Raw genomic sequence first — 13955 nt, 5'->3', positions numbered from 1 at the left:
TTGCCAAGGCCTAAAATGAGTAGCTGCTCAATAAACATCTGCAGACAGGAAGGAGGGATGAAAGGGAGGAAAAGTACAACAGAGCGAGACCACAGTGGTTTATCAGAATAAGACACAAAGCACCAACTTAACAAAGAAATGAAAACAAAAAAGCAGCAGAGGAGAGTGGAGTTACAACCTTTTATTAGATAGTGTTAGAGTCCGTCATTGTCACCTCAGCAGCCTCCACTCATGGGTGCGCCCATGGCTTCTTGCTGCAAGTCCCTGTGACCCTGTGCCAGAGGGCTTTTTGTGGCTGCAGAACCTGACTTGGCTAAACGTTCTGGAGAGTCAAAGCCCAGAGCAGCCCTTAACCATGATGGAAGGGAGTGGGTGGGTAAGTCATCCAGCTTCCCACCCTTCTGGAGGGACAACTTGCAAGCATGTTCTCTGTGGTCTCCCAGAGTTCAATGAGCCCCAAATGCCCAGAGAGGCAATCTGCTCCTTAGGGCACCTGGCCCTGGTTTCCTACAATTCCCTGACACCTTTCCCAACTCATTTGCTCTTGCTTTTCAGGATCACCTCCAAAGCTCACAATCTGCACTCACATCTTGGTCATGGGGTCTGCTTCTGGGGGACCCCAAGCTAGACAGGCACCAACAGGAATAGGTGTGAACCCCTTAGACGGAGGTCACATAAAAAGTTTTGATCATCTCACACTTACCCTGAGTGGTTCCAAAAATGTGCAGAATTATTAAAAACCTTTCATGAACTAGGGAAAATCTCAGACCTAGCACAATGGCGGACCAGTTGTAAAAATAGTTTAAAGCAATTTCATGCTTCCATCCCACTCTGGAGTGTGCAAGAATTCAATTCCCCATTCAGTGCAGGTGGATTTCTTGAATCCTTCCTTTGGCTGATCCCTTTATACTCTTCTGCTGTAAGAAAAGTTCACATGTGTAACTCAGAGTCCCTTTGTCCTCAACCAGCTTCCAGACTTCACCCACTGAACAGAGTGATGGAGGGTCAGGCTCTGGTGTGTGGGATGGCTAGTGTCCGTCCACCTTGGGAGGTGGCCCTGTGGCAAAAAAAAAAAAAAAAAAAAAGTTAGTATTAGGAACTGAAAAAAAAAAAAAAAGAACCAAAATGTGCACAGCATGGTTCCATTTTAAGTGCATGGGCATATATTAGTCATCTGATCTGATTTTTTTCCACAGGAAATATATAGACATATATGAGCCATTATCTAATGACTCTGACTACTTCTAACTGATGTCTTCCCTGGGGGCCAAGGGGCAGGGTGCTCTTGTTCTTTCCTTCACCGAAAGAGAGAACCACCTTAGCCATGTCTCTGTTCCTCTTTCGGAATGTCACTTTCCCAAGAACTGACACAGTGTCTCTTTCTCCATTCCATAGGCCATAACCAACCTCATGCCTGGTAGACGTTCAGCAGACATGGGTTGGGTGAATGAATAAAGGATGGATGGATGGATGGATGGATGGATGGATGGATGCTTTCCTGCTAGTTTTCTCTCCTTCTTCTTTCCCTTTTTGGGAAATCCTTTTCCCAAAATCTGCCTTCTCCATTAATGTGATCATGTTTTAAAGAGAGTTTGAAAGGAATTACAAGTTTGCATTTGTTTTTATATGGTCTGAGAGTTTATACAACAGCTTAACACATTTATTCTGCAGCATTAACCGTTTGCTTGGTCTTCAGTCTGTCATCTTCGTTTATGATTTCTATTTTTTATGTTTTCTTCATGTTTCCAATTTATTTCCTTCCCTACTTTTTGCCATATTGCATAAGCAACGCTTGCTCTCTTTTCTTGTTATTATTTTTAGAAATTTTCTGCTTATCTTTAACAATAGTAATGTTTACATTTCTAATTACAACAGTAATGACTACATATATCATTATAATAATAATAATATAAGTTTTCCATCAACATTTATAAGCTGCGTCTCCTCGCTCCTCCACATAAATGTTAATATTTTTTCTTCTTCTGCCCAGCCTCCCTTCCAAGATTTTGCTGAAATCATTGGGAATTTGAGGTGCAAATTATCACCATTGCATGATTTTTATATAACAGGTCATTTCTTTACAGTATGTTATTTTTCTTTACTTTTGCATGAAGTTGTATGATCTTGTTATCGATGGTTACTTATTAACTAACTCATTTCATGCAACTTATTTTATACCATATCTTCACCATTGCTGCTTCCACGTTTTCATCACTGTTCAGTTTTCAAGGGCTCACCTGTGGCGACTTTTGCTGTAAGTCGTCAGGGCCCTTCTGGTTCCGGGAATGTCACCATGTGGCCACAGTAGGGGACAGGACTCGGCAATACTGGATGCTGGCGTCACATCCTTCCCATCAAAACTCAGAGGCTGAGGCCCCGCTAGTACGGCTCTCTCATGCCAAGAAGTCTGCATGTTGGCCTGTTCTGTTTTGGAAGGTTACCTGCATTTCTGGAACTGGACATCTTCACCAACAGATGCCTCCTTATACACTTCTCTTTTTAAAGTCCAAAATGCAAACAGCTTTACTTCTTCCTTCTGGTCCCAGACAGCGGGGAGAGAGAAGGTATGTCTTCCCAGTGCTGAGGCTACAGGTGCACAGGGCCTAGGTGGGGAGGCAACCCCAGGAGCAGAGCCTCTCAGGAGGTGCACCTGCTAGCAGTCAGAGCCCCCGAGACGCCAGGCCGCGGCCCTCCAAAGAGCCCACTTTTACCAGCAGCGCATGCACATGACAGCAGGCTCACAGGGAGCCCTTCAGGGTTGCTGAGACCGCTGCCCACCTGCCCCTCTCCTCCAGCCCTGGCTGTTGAGCCTGGGCTCTTTGCCCAAGTAGCTTTCTGGAAAGCAGCTCTGTCAGGAGCAGTTATAGGACAGGGGCCTCCATACTGTGCCTAAGTAGAGGCTTCCTTATGGAGTTTTCTGTGGCTTCCTGGCATCAAGACTCTGCCCCTCTCCCACTTACTTCGCTAACTGTGTAGAAGCCTCCTGAGGTTGCCTTGGAAGTCTTGGACCCCTTTGAGTGAGCACAGCGCCTTTCAGCCTGGGCACCTGTCTTCTGATCTGTTTCGGGAATGTGACCACAGCCGGTTATTGGAAAACCCCAATGTTATGTCCAGAGTGGGGCTGGGGCCTTGATTTTTCAAAGCGGGGCTGGGGCCTTGATTTGGAAAGACAAAGCTCACTGTCGGGAAAACCCATATGAGATGTCAGGCCCTTTGCATATATCCTCTCAGAAATAACAGCCATGGTTTTTGCACCTTCCCCCACCCCCTACACCTATATAATTGACGTCTTCAGTTAGCGACGTCTTCAAGAAAGAGAACACATATTTGTACTTCATATTCCTGGTCACAGTCACCACAAGGGAAGGTAATACACAGACCAATCCACACATGCCACTTGTTTGCGTGGTGGAATTGTGGGAAGTAACGAAATATGAGTGTTTGCAAGACAGATATTCCAATGTGATATTTTATTCTGTCTTCCCAAAGGTCTTGACCCACCCGCCACGTGAAGCAATTATTTTTCCGGACAGCTTCCTGACATTCCCAGGTAATTGACAGGTAATTAGGGGAAAGCATGCCAAAAAGCCCTCCACCCTAACATGGCAGAAGGGTGCTCCCAGCACCTAATTTATCAACACTTGTTCTTTCTTGCCCGAGCCAAGGACACAGGATTGCTTGGCAAACAGGGAAGAGAAAGGTCAAGTCATTCTGTGCCTTTTCTGGAAACGTATTTTTGTTTGGGTCAATCCCCCCAATAAATTATGGTCTTGTCCTACCGCTGCATTGGTGGGATTCTTGCAAGCGTTACTTAGTACATTTAAGAGCCGTGCAAGACCCAAATGGATTTAAAGTTAAAAAAAAAAGTTAGCCAGACTGCATGTTGAATTTGTTTGCGTTGTTCCACTGGTTCCCACTGGAGCTTAATCATCACAGCCTTTCAGTCCTCGGTGCCTGCTTCAAGATGCAGCAGAAATCAAAACTTGAGGAGTCTGGACGCTTTGTTCTCATGTAACTCATTAAGCGTTTCCCCGTGTGCTGTGATAGATGTTTCTCCCGGCCAGGAATTTCATACCACGTGTACATGTCCCTATTTTGCTCAGCAGAGTAATTCTCAGGATATACAAGCTAATGATGTCTGTGGTTTCGAAACGTCATTGTTATTGTTTGTGCAGGGCATTTGGAAAATCTGTAGACAGGTTATTAAGAGGATGCTGAGCAGTGAAAACATTATTAGGCCTTATTATTGTTTATTGTACCCAGATGTTGTGCATTTCGAGCGTCCCGAAGGATTAGGGGTGATGTCAGATACCAAAATCTTACTTTTCCTTGCGGATACTAAGTCTTAATTTTCCCCATTAAAAACAAAACGTTTGCACCAAGCAAGCGGATTATGCTTGGGCAAAACGTCGGTTGGCGGTAAAGCCGTGCTGCTCAGATGAGACGTAGGGGCATAATGGAAAACCAAAACAAAGCCTTGGCTACTGTCGGAAATTCCGGTCTGAAAAAAAAAGACCAACGAGGTGTACATTCAGGATGAAATAAATCATGCCAGCCAACATGCAGAGGGGCAATTTCAAAGAAAAATTTTTGTTCTCAATGAAAAGGAAGGCAAAGGCAGAGCAAACCCTGCCAATAAGTTCCTAACAAGGGCCAGGCACTCTGCTCAAGGCAATCAGAGGGCGTTTGACTGTTGGTCGATTGAGACACGTCATGGGAAAACAATGGTTTGGCCCGCAAAGTTCGCCCTGCTAGCTCCGTTGGATAGCAAACCATACCAAAAAGCCAACGATTTGTAATAATGAGGAATCCGTTTTTAAAACGACACGTTAAAGCCGCACCCAGAATAAACAAAACCAAGATTATTGTATGTGAGAATTCAGTATATAACAAATAATCACTCCATTCTAGGAAAAGAAGAATTATGTAATCAATGACGCTGGCTTGTAAGCAATTTGGGGAAAGCGAATCTCGAAGAAACCCAGCAGGGATTGCGTTCACAGGCTTTCTGCCTTCGGGCTTCCTGCTGGCTTGGCTGATGGGAGGACATCAGGAGACCGGAAGGAGGGGGACAGTGTGTGTAAGGTAGTGTCCCTGATTCCCCGCGTCAGGTGACTGCGGGAGGCCTGCTCCCCTGTCCTAATGGCCACCGTGTGGCTCGGGCAGCCTTTGCATACAATACTCCAGGTTCAGGAAATGGCTTCCTCCTCTGCCCCTTGAGGTGTGAGGATGATCGGAGTTCCCAGTCGCTGCCCCGTCCAGGGAGCTCCCCATCCCTGAGCATCCCTGCCATTGCTGTGGTGACGTCCTCAAGCTCACCTCAGCCACCAGATCTAGCGGGCCATCTGTTTCCTCCTGGGGCTGCCGAGCGTTACAGGTGCCCTGGGGACAGCCACTAAGCTTCAGCCTCACGTGCAGCTTCGGATTGTGAGGTTTATTCATTCACACGAGGCTGGAGTGGTTCTGGTCCGTGCTCTGCAGACATGCACACGGCTGGCCGTTGGGTAACACTGCCCTGTCACCCGGTGGTTCTCACCGGGGGCCACTGCGACCCTGGGGACCTTTGGCTGTGTCCGGAGACATTTACGGTTGATACAGTGGGGGCCAGGGTGCTGCTGGGCCCTTGTAGGTGGAGCCCAGAGATGCTACGCACCCTACATTGCACAGGACACCAGCCCTAATAGTGACCCCGCCCGGGATGACTATGCTGCCCTCGAGAACCCTGTTGTGCCTGTTGGAGGAAACATGCATTCACAGCAGTAGTTCAGCAAAGCCGACTCTTCCTCAGTGGAAAGCTGATGAGTCCACTTGGAAAATAAAATTTCTGCCACTGGCTCATTAGTGAGTCCCGACCAGAGAGGGAGTAGTGGCTGCGTGATCCTGAGAAACACTGTTGTCAATCCCTGAAGGCCCCATGTACCCCTCTCTGTCCTTGGGATGGGCCCCCCACGTGAACTGGGAACCTCTCACAAGAGCCCACGAGTGTCCCTGTGCGGGAATGTACAGGGTGTGGCCTCTGCGTCCGGCTACTGAGATTCAGGTCCAGCTGCTACCATTGCTTGATTGGGTTGATTTATTTCATCTCTGGTAGGTTCTGTGTCATCATTTGTAAAGCATGGGTACTGCCGGTTGGAAATTTTTTTCTTTAAAGTTTATTTATTTATGTATTTAGAGAGAGAGAGAGAGAGACAACAGGGAGGGTCAGAGAGAGGGGGAGAGAGAGAATCCCAAGCAGGCTTCATGCTGTCAGCGCAGAGCCCCGATGACGTGAGATCATGACCTGAGCCGAAATCAAGAGTCAGACGCTCCACCGACTGAGCCACTCAGATGCCCCTAATGGTCGCAAATTCTGTAGGGTAATAGAAGGGATTAAATGAGAAAATACATGCCAAAGGCTTATGCTAAGCTGCTATGAATATGGCCCTACAGACAGAACCCTGCCATCGAGCCTCTTGTACAATACACGGGGCTAAATGAATTCATCAGGATTTGCTTGTTTTCTTGGTAAGACCTATCAGAGCCTTTAAAGTGTTATGAAGCGTTTGGACTCTCTAGGAAAAGGGCCCAATACACCACCATCCCCAAGCCCAGGCACCACTCAATGCTGCTCTGAACCGGACTCCTGTTACGTCACAGAAGTAACCTCCGGCCAACACGGATAGATGCACCATTGGGCCTCCACAACATGCTGACCAACAATCCAATGTGGTGGCTTCCATAATTGAGTTTTGAATGTTGAACCAGCCTTGCACACCTGGAATAAGTCCCTTGGTCATGGTGTTTAATTACTCTTATAAACTATTAGATTCGATTTGCTATTATTTCGTTGGGGGGGGGGGGTTGCATCTGTGTTCATGAGAGATACTACTCTGTCATTTTCTTCTCTCATAATGTCTTCATCTTTGGTACTAAGATAATGCTGGTCTCAGAGAAAGGAGTTAGAAAGTATTCGCTCTCCTTCTGTCTTCTGAACAAGACCGTAGAGAATTGGTATAATCCCTTCCCTAAATATTTGGTAGAATTCACCAGTGGATCTATCTAAGCCTGGCACTTTCTTTTTTGGAAGGTTAATTATTGGTTCAATTTCTTCAATAGATATAAGCCTATTCAGATGATATGAGTGTTGGTAAATCGTGTCTTTCCAGGAATTGGTCCATTTCATTTATCTATGTAATTATCACATTTGTGGGCACAGAGATGTTCATAGTATTTCTTTATTATACTTTCTTTTCTTTTTTAAAGTTTATTTATTTTTGGGACAGAGAGAGACAGAGCATGAACGGGGGAGGGGCAGAGAGAGACGGAGACACAGAATCCGAAACAGGCTCCGGGCTCTGAGCGGTCAGCCCAGAGCCCGACGCGGGGCTCGAACTCACGGACCGCGAGATCGTGACCCGAGCCGAAGTCGGACGCTTAACCGACCGAGCCACCCAGGCGCCCCTCTTTATTATACTTTCAATAGTTCATATATTTTATATTGATCACTTCCAGCTCCTATCTCAGAGGGTGGCACTTTCTGATTTCCCCCAAATCAAAGTCCACCTCTGGGAGTCTGTAGCTACATTGGACAATTTTACTCCTGACTGTCTATTGTTTTTCTTTGACCAGTTATTCATATTGACCTGGGTTTTCAATGTGGATGTGGATTGTTTGTGAACATGTGTAATATCTTTAGTCGTTTAAAGACACGTATATTTTGTTTTCCAACATTTACCTTTCTTAGCTTAACTTAGAGAACAGTTAAATCGGGTTACCTGCCCAACATAATCTGGCTATATGTGAAATATTTTTTAAAAACCTCTCTCAGGGCGCCCGGGCGGCTCAGTCGGTTGAGTGTCCGACCTCAGCTCAGGTCATGATCTCGTGGCTCATGAGTTCGAGCCCCGCGTCGGGCTCTGTGCTGACAGCTCGGAGCCTGGAGCCTGCTTCGGATTCTGTGTCTCCCTCTCTCTTTGCCCCTCCCCTGCTCGCATTCTATCTCTGTCTCTGAAAAATGAATAAATGTTAAAAAACAACCTCTCTCTACATTGTCATGTCAATTCAAGAAACTGAAAAAAATTCATATACAGAGATGACAGAAGTACCTTATTTGTCAGACTCAAAACATATATTTAAAAACAATTTTTTTTGAGAGAGAGAGAGAATCTCAAGCAGACTCCACGCTCGGTGCAGAGCCTGACACGGGGCTCCCCCTCACGACCCCGGGATCATTACTTGAGCCAAAATCGAGAGTCAGACGCTCAACCAACTGAGCCACCCAGGTGCCCCAAAAGCATATATATTTAAAATGTGTTTATAAACCATAAAGTACTATAAAATATAGAAGCATTTACTCTCCAGTTTGGAATTACCCCACTTTAAAAAAATAAACAAATCCAGGTAATAGGAGAACGCCCAGAGAAATTACTGCTAGAGAAAAGGAATGCCAGGCTTCACACACTGGTGATTTAAAGTTGGACAAGCACTAAAGCACCCCACTCTAGGTTCTGGGTGATGGCTTGTTTGAGTAACACATCCTGAAGGCAGCGGCCACTTTACTCTGTAGGTTAGAGAACAAGAAAGAAAGCAAACAAGCCACAGAGGACCAAAATAGAGAAGGAAACCCATCTGTTACGTGAAGAACTATGTTCCCCAAATCTCATATGTTGGAGTCCTAACCCCTAGGAGCTCAGAATGTGAGTCTACTTCAGAGGCATGGTCTTTAAAGAGGTAATTAAGGTGAAATGCGGTCACTGGGGTGGTCCCACTGGGGCGGGACACTGGGGTGTCCCATATGACAACGTCCTTACAAGAAGAGGAGATTAGGACACAGACAAGCATAGAGGAGAAGAAGGAGAAGGAGCTGTCTTCACACCAAGGAGAAAGACCTCGGGAGAAACCAACCCTGTGGACACCTTGGTCTTGGATTTTCAGCCTCCACGACTGGGAGGAAATAAAAGTCTGGTGTTGAAGCCGCAGCCCACGCAGATGTGTCTCATGCTGGATATCCTAGAGGCCCATCACCAAGTATGGATTCCCATCATCGCCCCAGCTGTCACCCAGAGAGGTCTCTGCTGGGGTGTCTCATCACTTACCTTGGCTTCTCTCATTATGGGTTTTCTCTCTGACATGTAACCAAAACTTCTCTGTACACATTCGATTTGCCCACAGGGCCATGGAATATCTGGTTTCACTGACTCACATGAAACTTCCATTTTGGTCCAGCAACATGACGTTTTCCTTCTTCTGCATGTTTTAGAATAATTTCAGAGTCAACAATCTCTTCATTATAGGACTCAACCTGAAGTTCATCCCGTGGGTCAGTCTGATGTTTTGAAACAACAGCTTCAGTATAGATTCCAAATGATCACAGATAGTATCAGACTGAAAAAAAAATTCTGTGTGGCTGGAAGCACAAGGGAGGAGAGAGAAAAAGTGAGAGAGACAGAGACAGAGACACAGGTGTGGGTACAGTTGAGTAATTAATTGAGTAAAAACAAGAGGAATGACAGCAAGGTTCATAAGGCACTAACAATAGTTCTTGTCTCTTGAGCACCTGCTCTGGTTTGGGCACTGTCTCTAAGTTCGGATCCTCCGATGCCCCTGAGAACCACGTCTTGTGTTCTCGTGACACAGAAAGCAAGATGGCGGCACAGCATGTCAAGCAACCCCCTCCCCCACCCCCCACCCCCCGCCCCCGCCCAGGGCCCTAGAGCTGGCAAGACACAAACCCTGGGCTGAACTGACTTCACAGGTAGACACCGCTCCCACACAGCATGCCGCATCCCCTGCACGGGCGGGATTTCGGAAAGGACACCCCTGCAAGCCCGAGGCACCCTGCACGCTGAGCACAGCCCAGTGCCTTGTCACAACAGGGGAGGATTCTAAGGCCAGACTTCCTGTTCTGCCGGGGTACGTGTGGGAAAGACATTGCTGAGATGGTTTAACTGTGTTGTCAGTTGTGAACAGCTCTGAGCACAGGGCCATAAACCAAGAGGCCAGGCACATGAAATGTCATGGTTCAGCATTTCCAAATAGTTCAGTCTTTATGCGACCGCGTTTTTCAATCAGAGATGTCGTTGGCTTTAATTGTTCCAATCAATATCAAAATAAGTTTAGAGAGTCATTCAATGCAGGGGTGACTCCTCTTACACTAAGCGATTAAAGTCCTTTAACACAGTGACACACGGGGTCACTGCCGTTACTTTAGGGTGAAGGTGTCTGCTCCAGAGGGTCCCTGGCTTGTGCTGTCCTTGCATAAATGAACTAACATTGCAAATAGATGCTGAAGTGCGTCATAAATTCCTAACAGAACTATTTCAAGAATTCTTTCTTTGAGGCGCCCGGGGGGCTCAGTAGGCTAAGCGTCTGACTCTTCATTTTAGTTCAGGTCATGATCTCACAATTTTGTGAGTTCGAGCCCTGCCCCGGGCTCTGCATTGACCGTGTGAAGTCTGCTTGGGATTCTCCCTCTCTCCCTGCCCCTCCCCTGCTTTCTCTCCCTCCCTCCCTCCCCCTCTGTCTCTCTGTCTCTCTCAGTTTAAAATAATAAGCAAACTTAAAAAAGAGAATCCCTTCCTTAAAATGTTTTACCACTGTTTAAAATGCCACATAATATGGTAGATCATTTGAAAGACAAATTCAGCTCAAAAATGAAACAGAACATAAGCACCATTTCCACTCCTTCTATGTTTTTTTGTAAGTTCCCCCCAATGCAATAACACAGGAAAAATAAATAACGGCGAGAATGTTCACCGGAGAGATATTCAATAAGTGCCTGCCAACGGCCAGCCAGACCTGGGGACACAGTGGTGAGCCAGTTGGGGAGTTTAAAATCCCCAAAAGGGTGGGGATCCATCAACAGATGGGTGGAAAAACATTCGGTCTACCCACTAAGGGAATAATCTGCAGCCTTAAGGAAGGAAATCCTGTCATACACCACAACATGAGTAACTCTCGAGGACATTATACTTCGTGAAACAAGCAAGGACAAAAGAACAAATGCTGCACCATGCCACTGACGTGAGGTCCCTGGCGGAGAGGGATTCTTGGAGATGGGAAGTAGAATGGTGGCTTTCAGGGGCTGTGGGGAGAATGGGGGGTTAGTGTTTAGCGGGCCGGAGTTGGGGCCGGGGGGCTTAGAGTTTAGCGGGCCGGGTTTTGCAAGATGAAAAAGTTCTGGAGACCTTTTCCACATACTTAACACTAATAAACAGCACGCTTAAAAATGGTTATGATGGCAAATTTTATGTTATCTTTTTTGCGACAATTAAAAACGTTTGTTTAGTTAAGGGTATTAGGGGCCCACGGGGGAGTTTTAAGCAGGGAACAGCCACACTAGAATTTTAAAATATGCTTTGTTGAAAACAACCTGACTCTACTCCTAAGAAAATCTAAAAGACAAACTACCTGAAAACCGAAAGGTTAATATATAAGCCTCTGTGGTAGGGACAGCTACAAGAAAAATACACGGGAAAAATAAAAAATCAAGCAAAGTCATTAGCCCTGAGAAAATAAGCAAAGTCATTAGCAAATAAAACCGTTTTGAAATTCAAGATCCCATTTATAAAAGACTCAAGGATTTGAAATCATAATAAATCAAATGACTTACAATGGATGCCGTCATAAAAAACCTTGCAAAATTGCAGAATTGCTGAAGCTCAATGAATCATTGCTGAACGGACGAGCAACATCGTAAAGCCTTGCGAGGAGGTTAGAAAAAGAAGACAAATTAAGTGGAAAACGTTGTGTTCTATTTTACAGATACAGTGTGATTCCAGTTAAAATATAAACAGGCTTCTCTTTTTGTAACCCACTGTGTGAGAATCCCCAGTCAGCCCCGTGACACAGGTGCCTGTGAGACCCGCCCATGCAGCCCCGTGACACAGGTGGGACAGGAAGAATCCCCACGAAAGTCAGCAAGCTGAGGTCAGGGCCCCTCACACTCCCTGGGCTCCCTGGCCCTTCGCAGGCAGCTCAGACATTTTGTGTTTATAATTTTGTCTTATCTTTCTTAAGAGAGCCCCCCCCTCCAACTGTATGAGCTTCATGTTCCCCAAACCTGGAGTCTTTTCCCTGTGTGGGTATTGTAGAGAATATCCCAAATAGAAGAAAATGAATCGAAACTGAGCCTTTTTAGAAAATAGAATATTAGCTGCTGTAACAATAATAAAAAGCCACGTGGAGTTGTTCAGAAATGGAAATAAAGATGAACGGAATACCCAAGGCAGAGTGAGCCCCAGCATATTATTCCACGATCTTTGTACAACAAAGAGCTAAGGATGAATTGTAATAGAAATAACACTGGGATAATGTCGCAATTTGGAGAAAAACTGATGTAATCCATAATTTACACAGTGATCCCCAAATAAAGGAGGGTATTTAATGACTGCAAGCATATTCATAGAGAAAAATCGGCAGAAAACAGCCTGCCTTTGAAGAAATAAAAATAATACCTTTTTCAATATTAAACAAGACATGAAGGAAACTGATGAGCAAGTCAATTCAATTTTTTTTTTTTTTTTTTTTTTTTTTTTTTTTTTTTTTACAGCAGGGGCACCTGGGTGGCTCAGCCAGTTAAGCACCTGACTCTTGATCTCAGCTCAGGTCAGGATCTCATGGTTCATGAGTTTGGGCCCCACATCGGGCTCTGTGCTGATGGCACGGAGCCTGCGTGAGATTCTGTCTTTCTCTCTGCCCCTTGTTTGCTTGTGCGCTCTCTGTCTCTCTCTCTTAAAATAAATAAATAAACTTAAAAAACAATAAAAATAAAAATAATTTACAACATTGATGAAAATAAAAAGTACTAGGTTAAACTACAGAGCATATCCATACATGATGAATCATGGGAATCTACTCCCGAGGCCAAGGGGACAGTGTATACAATGTCTATTAGCTAACTTGACAATGAATTACACATATAAAAAGAAACTACAGAGAGTCACATGTAAGATAGAATGTTTACATGAAGTGTGTGGACAAGTATGGTTTACATTGAAAACGCCCTGGGAAAACACTCAGATGCTCCGGGGGAATGAGTCATAGCCAAGCACAAAAAACGTACACATAAAATAAGGTAAAATGAAGAAACCAGCACCTGAAATAGAAATTAGCGGAAGACCCGTCTTAAATGCAAGAACCGTCTTAAACCTAGATCAGAAAAAGTTGCAACCACCACGTCCGGTGCGGGTGAAATCAGGTGGAAATGGAAGGCACCCACACCCCTGTGCACACAGCACGGCCAGAGGCACCAGAGTTAGCACACGCCTTTTGTGGGTGACCGTATCGTGGTGACCAGCTTGCTTGCCTGGACTTCCCACTTCCAGGAACGTATCTGGAAGGAACGACGGGAGGAAATGCTCGTTAGCCACAATTAAGAGACTATGTGGAGACCCGGGGCGGCCACATGCTGCACTGTAATGTGAACCAGCTGCATGAACACAGACCCTCGCCCATGACCACTGGAGTAGAGAGAACTAACGTTCTACACCGCTCTGGCCCTTGGGGTATATCCACACACACGCGCGCGCGTGTGTGTGTGTGTGTGTGTGTGTGTGTGATGTCGAAGAGCCGTGAACGCTCAGACTGAGAGGAAATTGCCAGATATCAGAACTGCTTTAAAGTAAGAAAACAGTGGATTCCACATACATCATAAAATAATCCATATTTCCATCCTGGGTTTCTATTAAGATTCTGCCTGTCAGGACTGGACGCTCTTAAATGTCGCCACCAGAATGAAGATGTCCATTACCTGCACGTAAACCCTGAGATCCTGGCAGGCAATTTTTAAACATCAAAAGAGTGCTCCAGGAATTCCAAATAAAAAACCAACTCTTCCTTTCATTTGCTTAAAAGAGTTTTCTCTCTTCTTAGTCTCTCACTCTGGGTCGTAGACGCATCAAATAGATTGTTATTTTCCGCTTGGGGAGAAGGTATGGCTCAGTGTGACAGCCGCCTTTCAAACTTAAGCCTTTGGA

The sequence above is a fragment of the Neofelis nebulosa genome, chromosome 2, assembly GCF_028018385.1.
Source record: "Neofelis nebulosa isolate mNeoNeb1 chromosome 2, mNeoNeb1.pri, whole genome shotgun sequence".
In the NCBI taxonomy this organism is placed as follows: domain Eukaryota; kingdom Metazoa; phylum Chordata; class Mammalia; order Carnivora; family Felidae; genus Neofelis; species Neofelis nebulosa.
Note: the sequence above shows the minus strand (reverse complement) of the source record.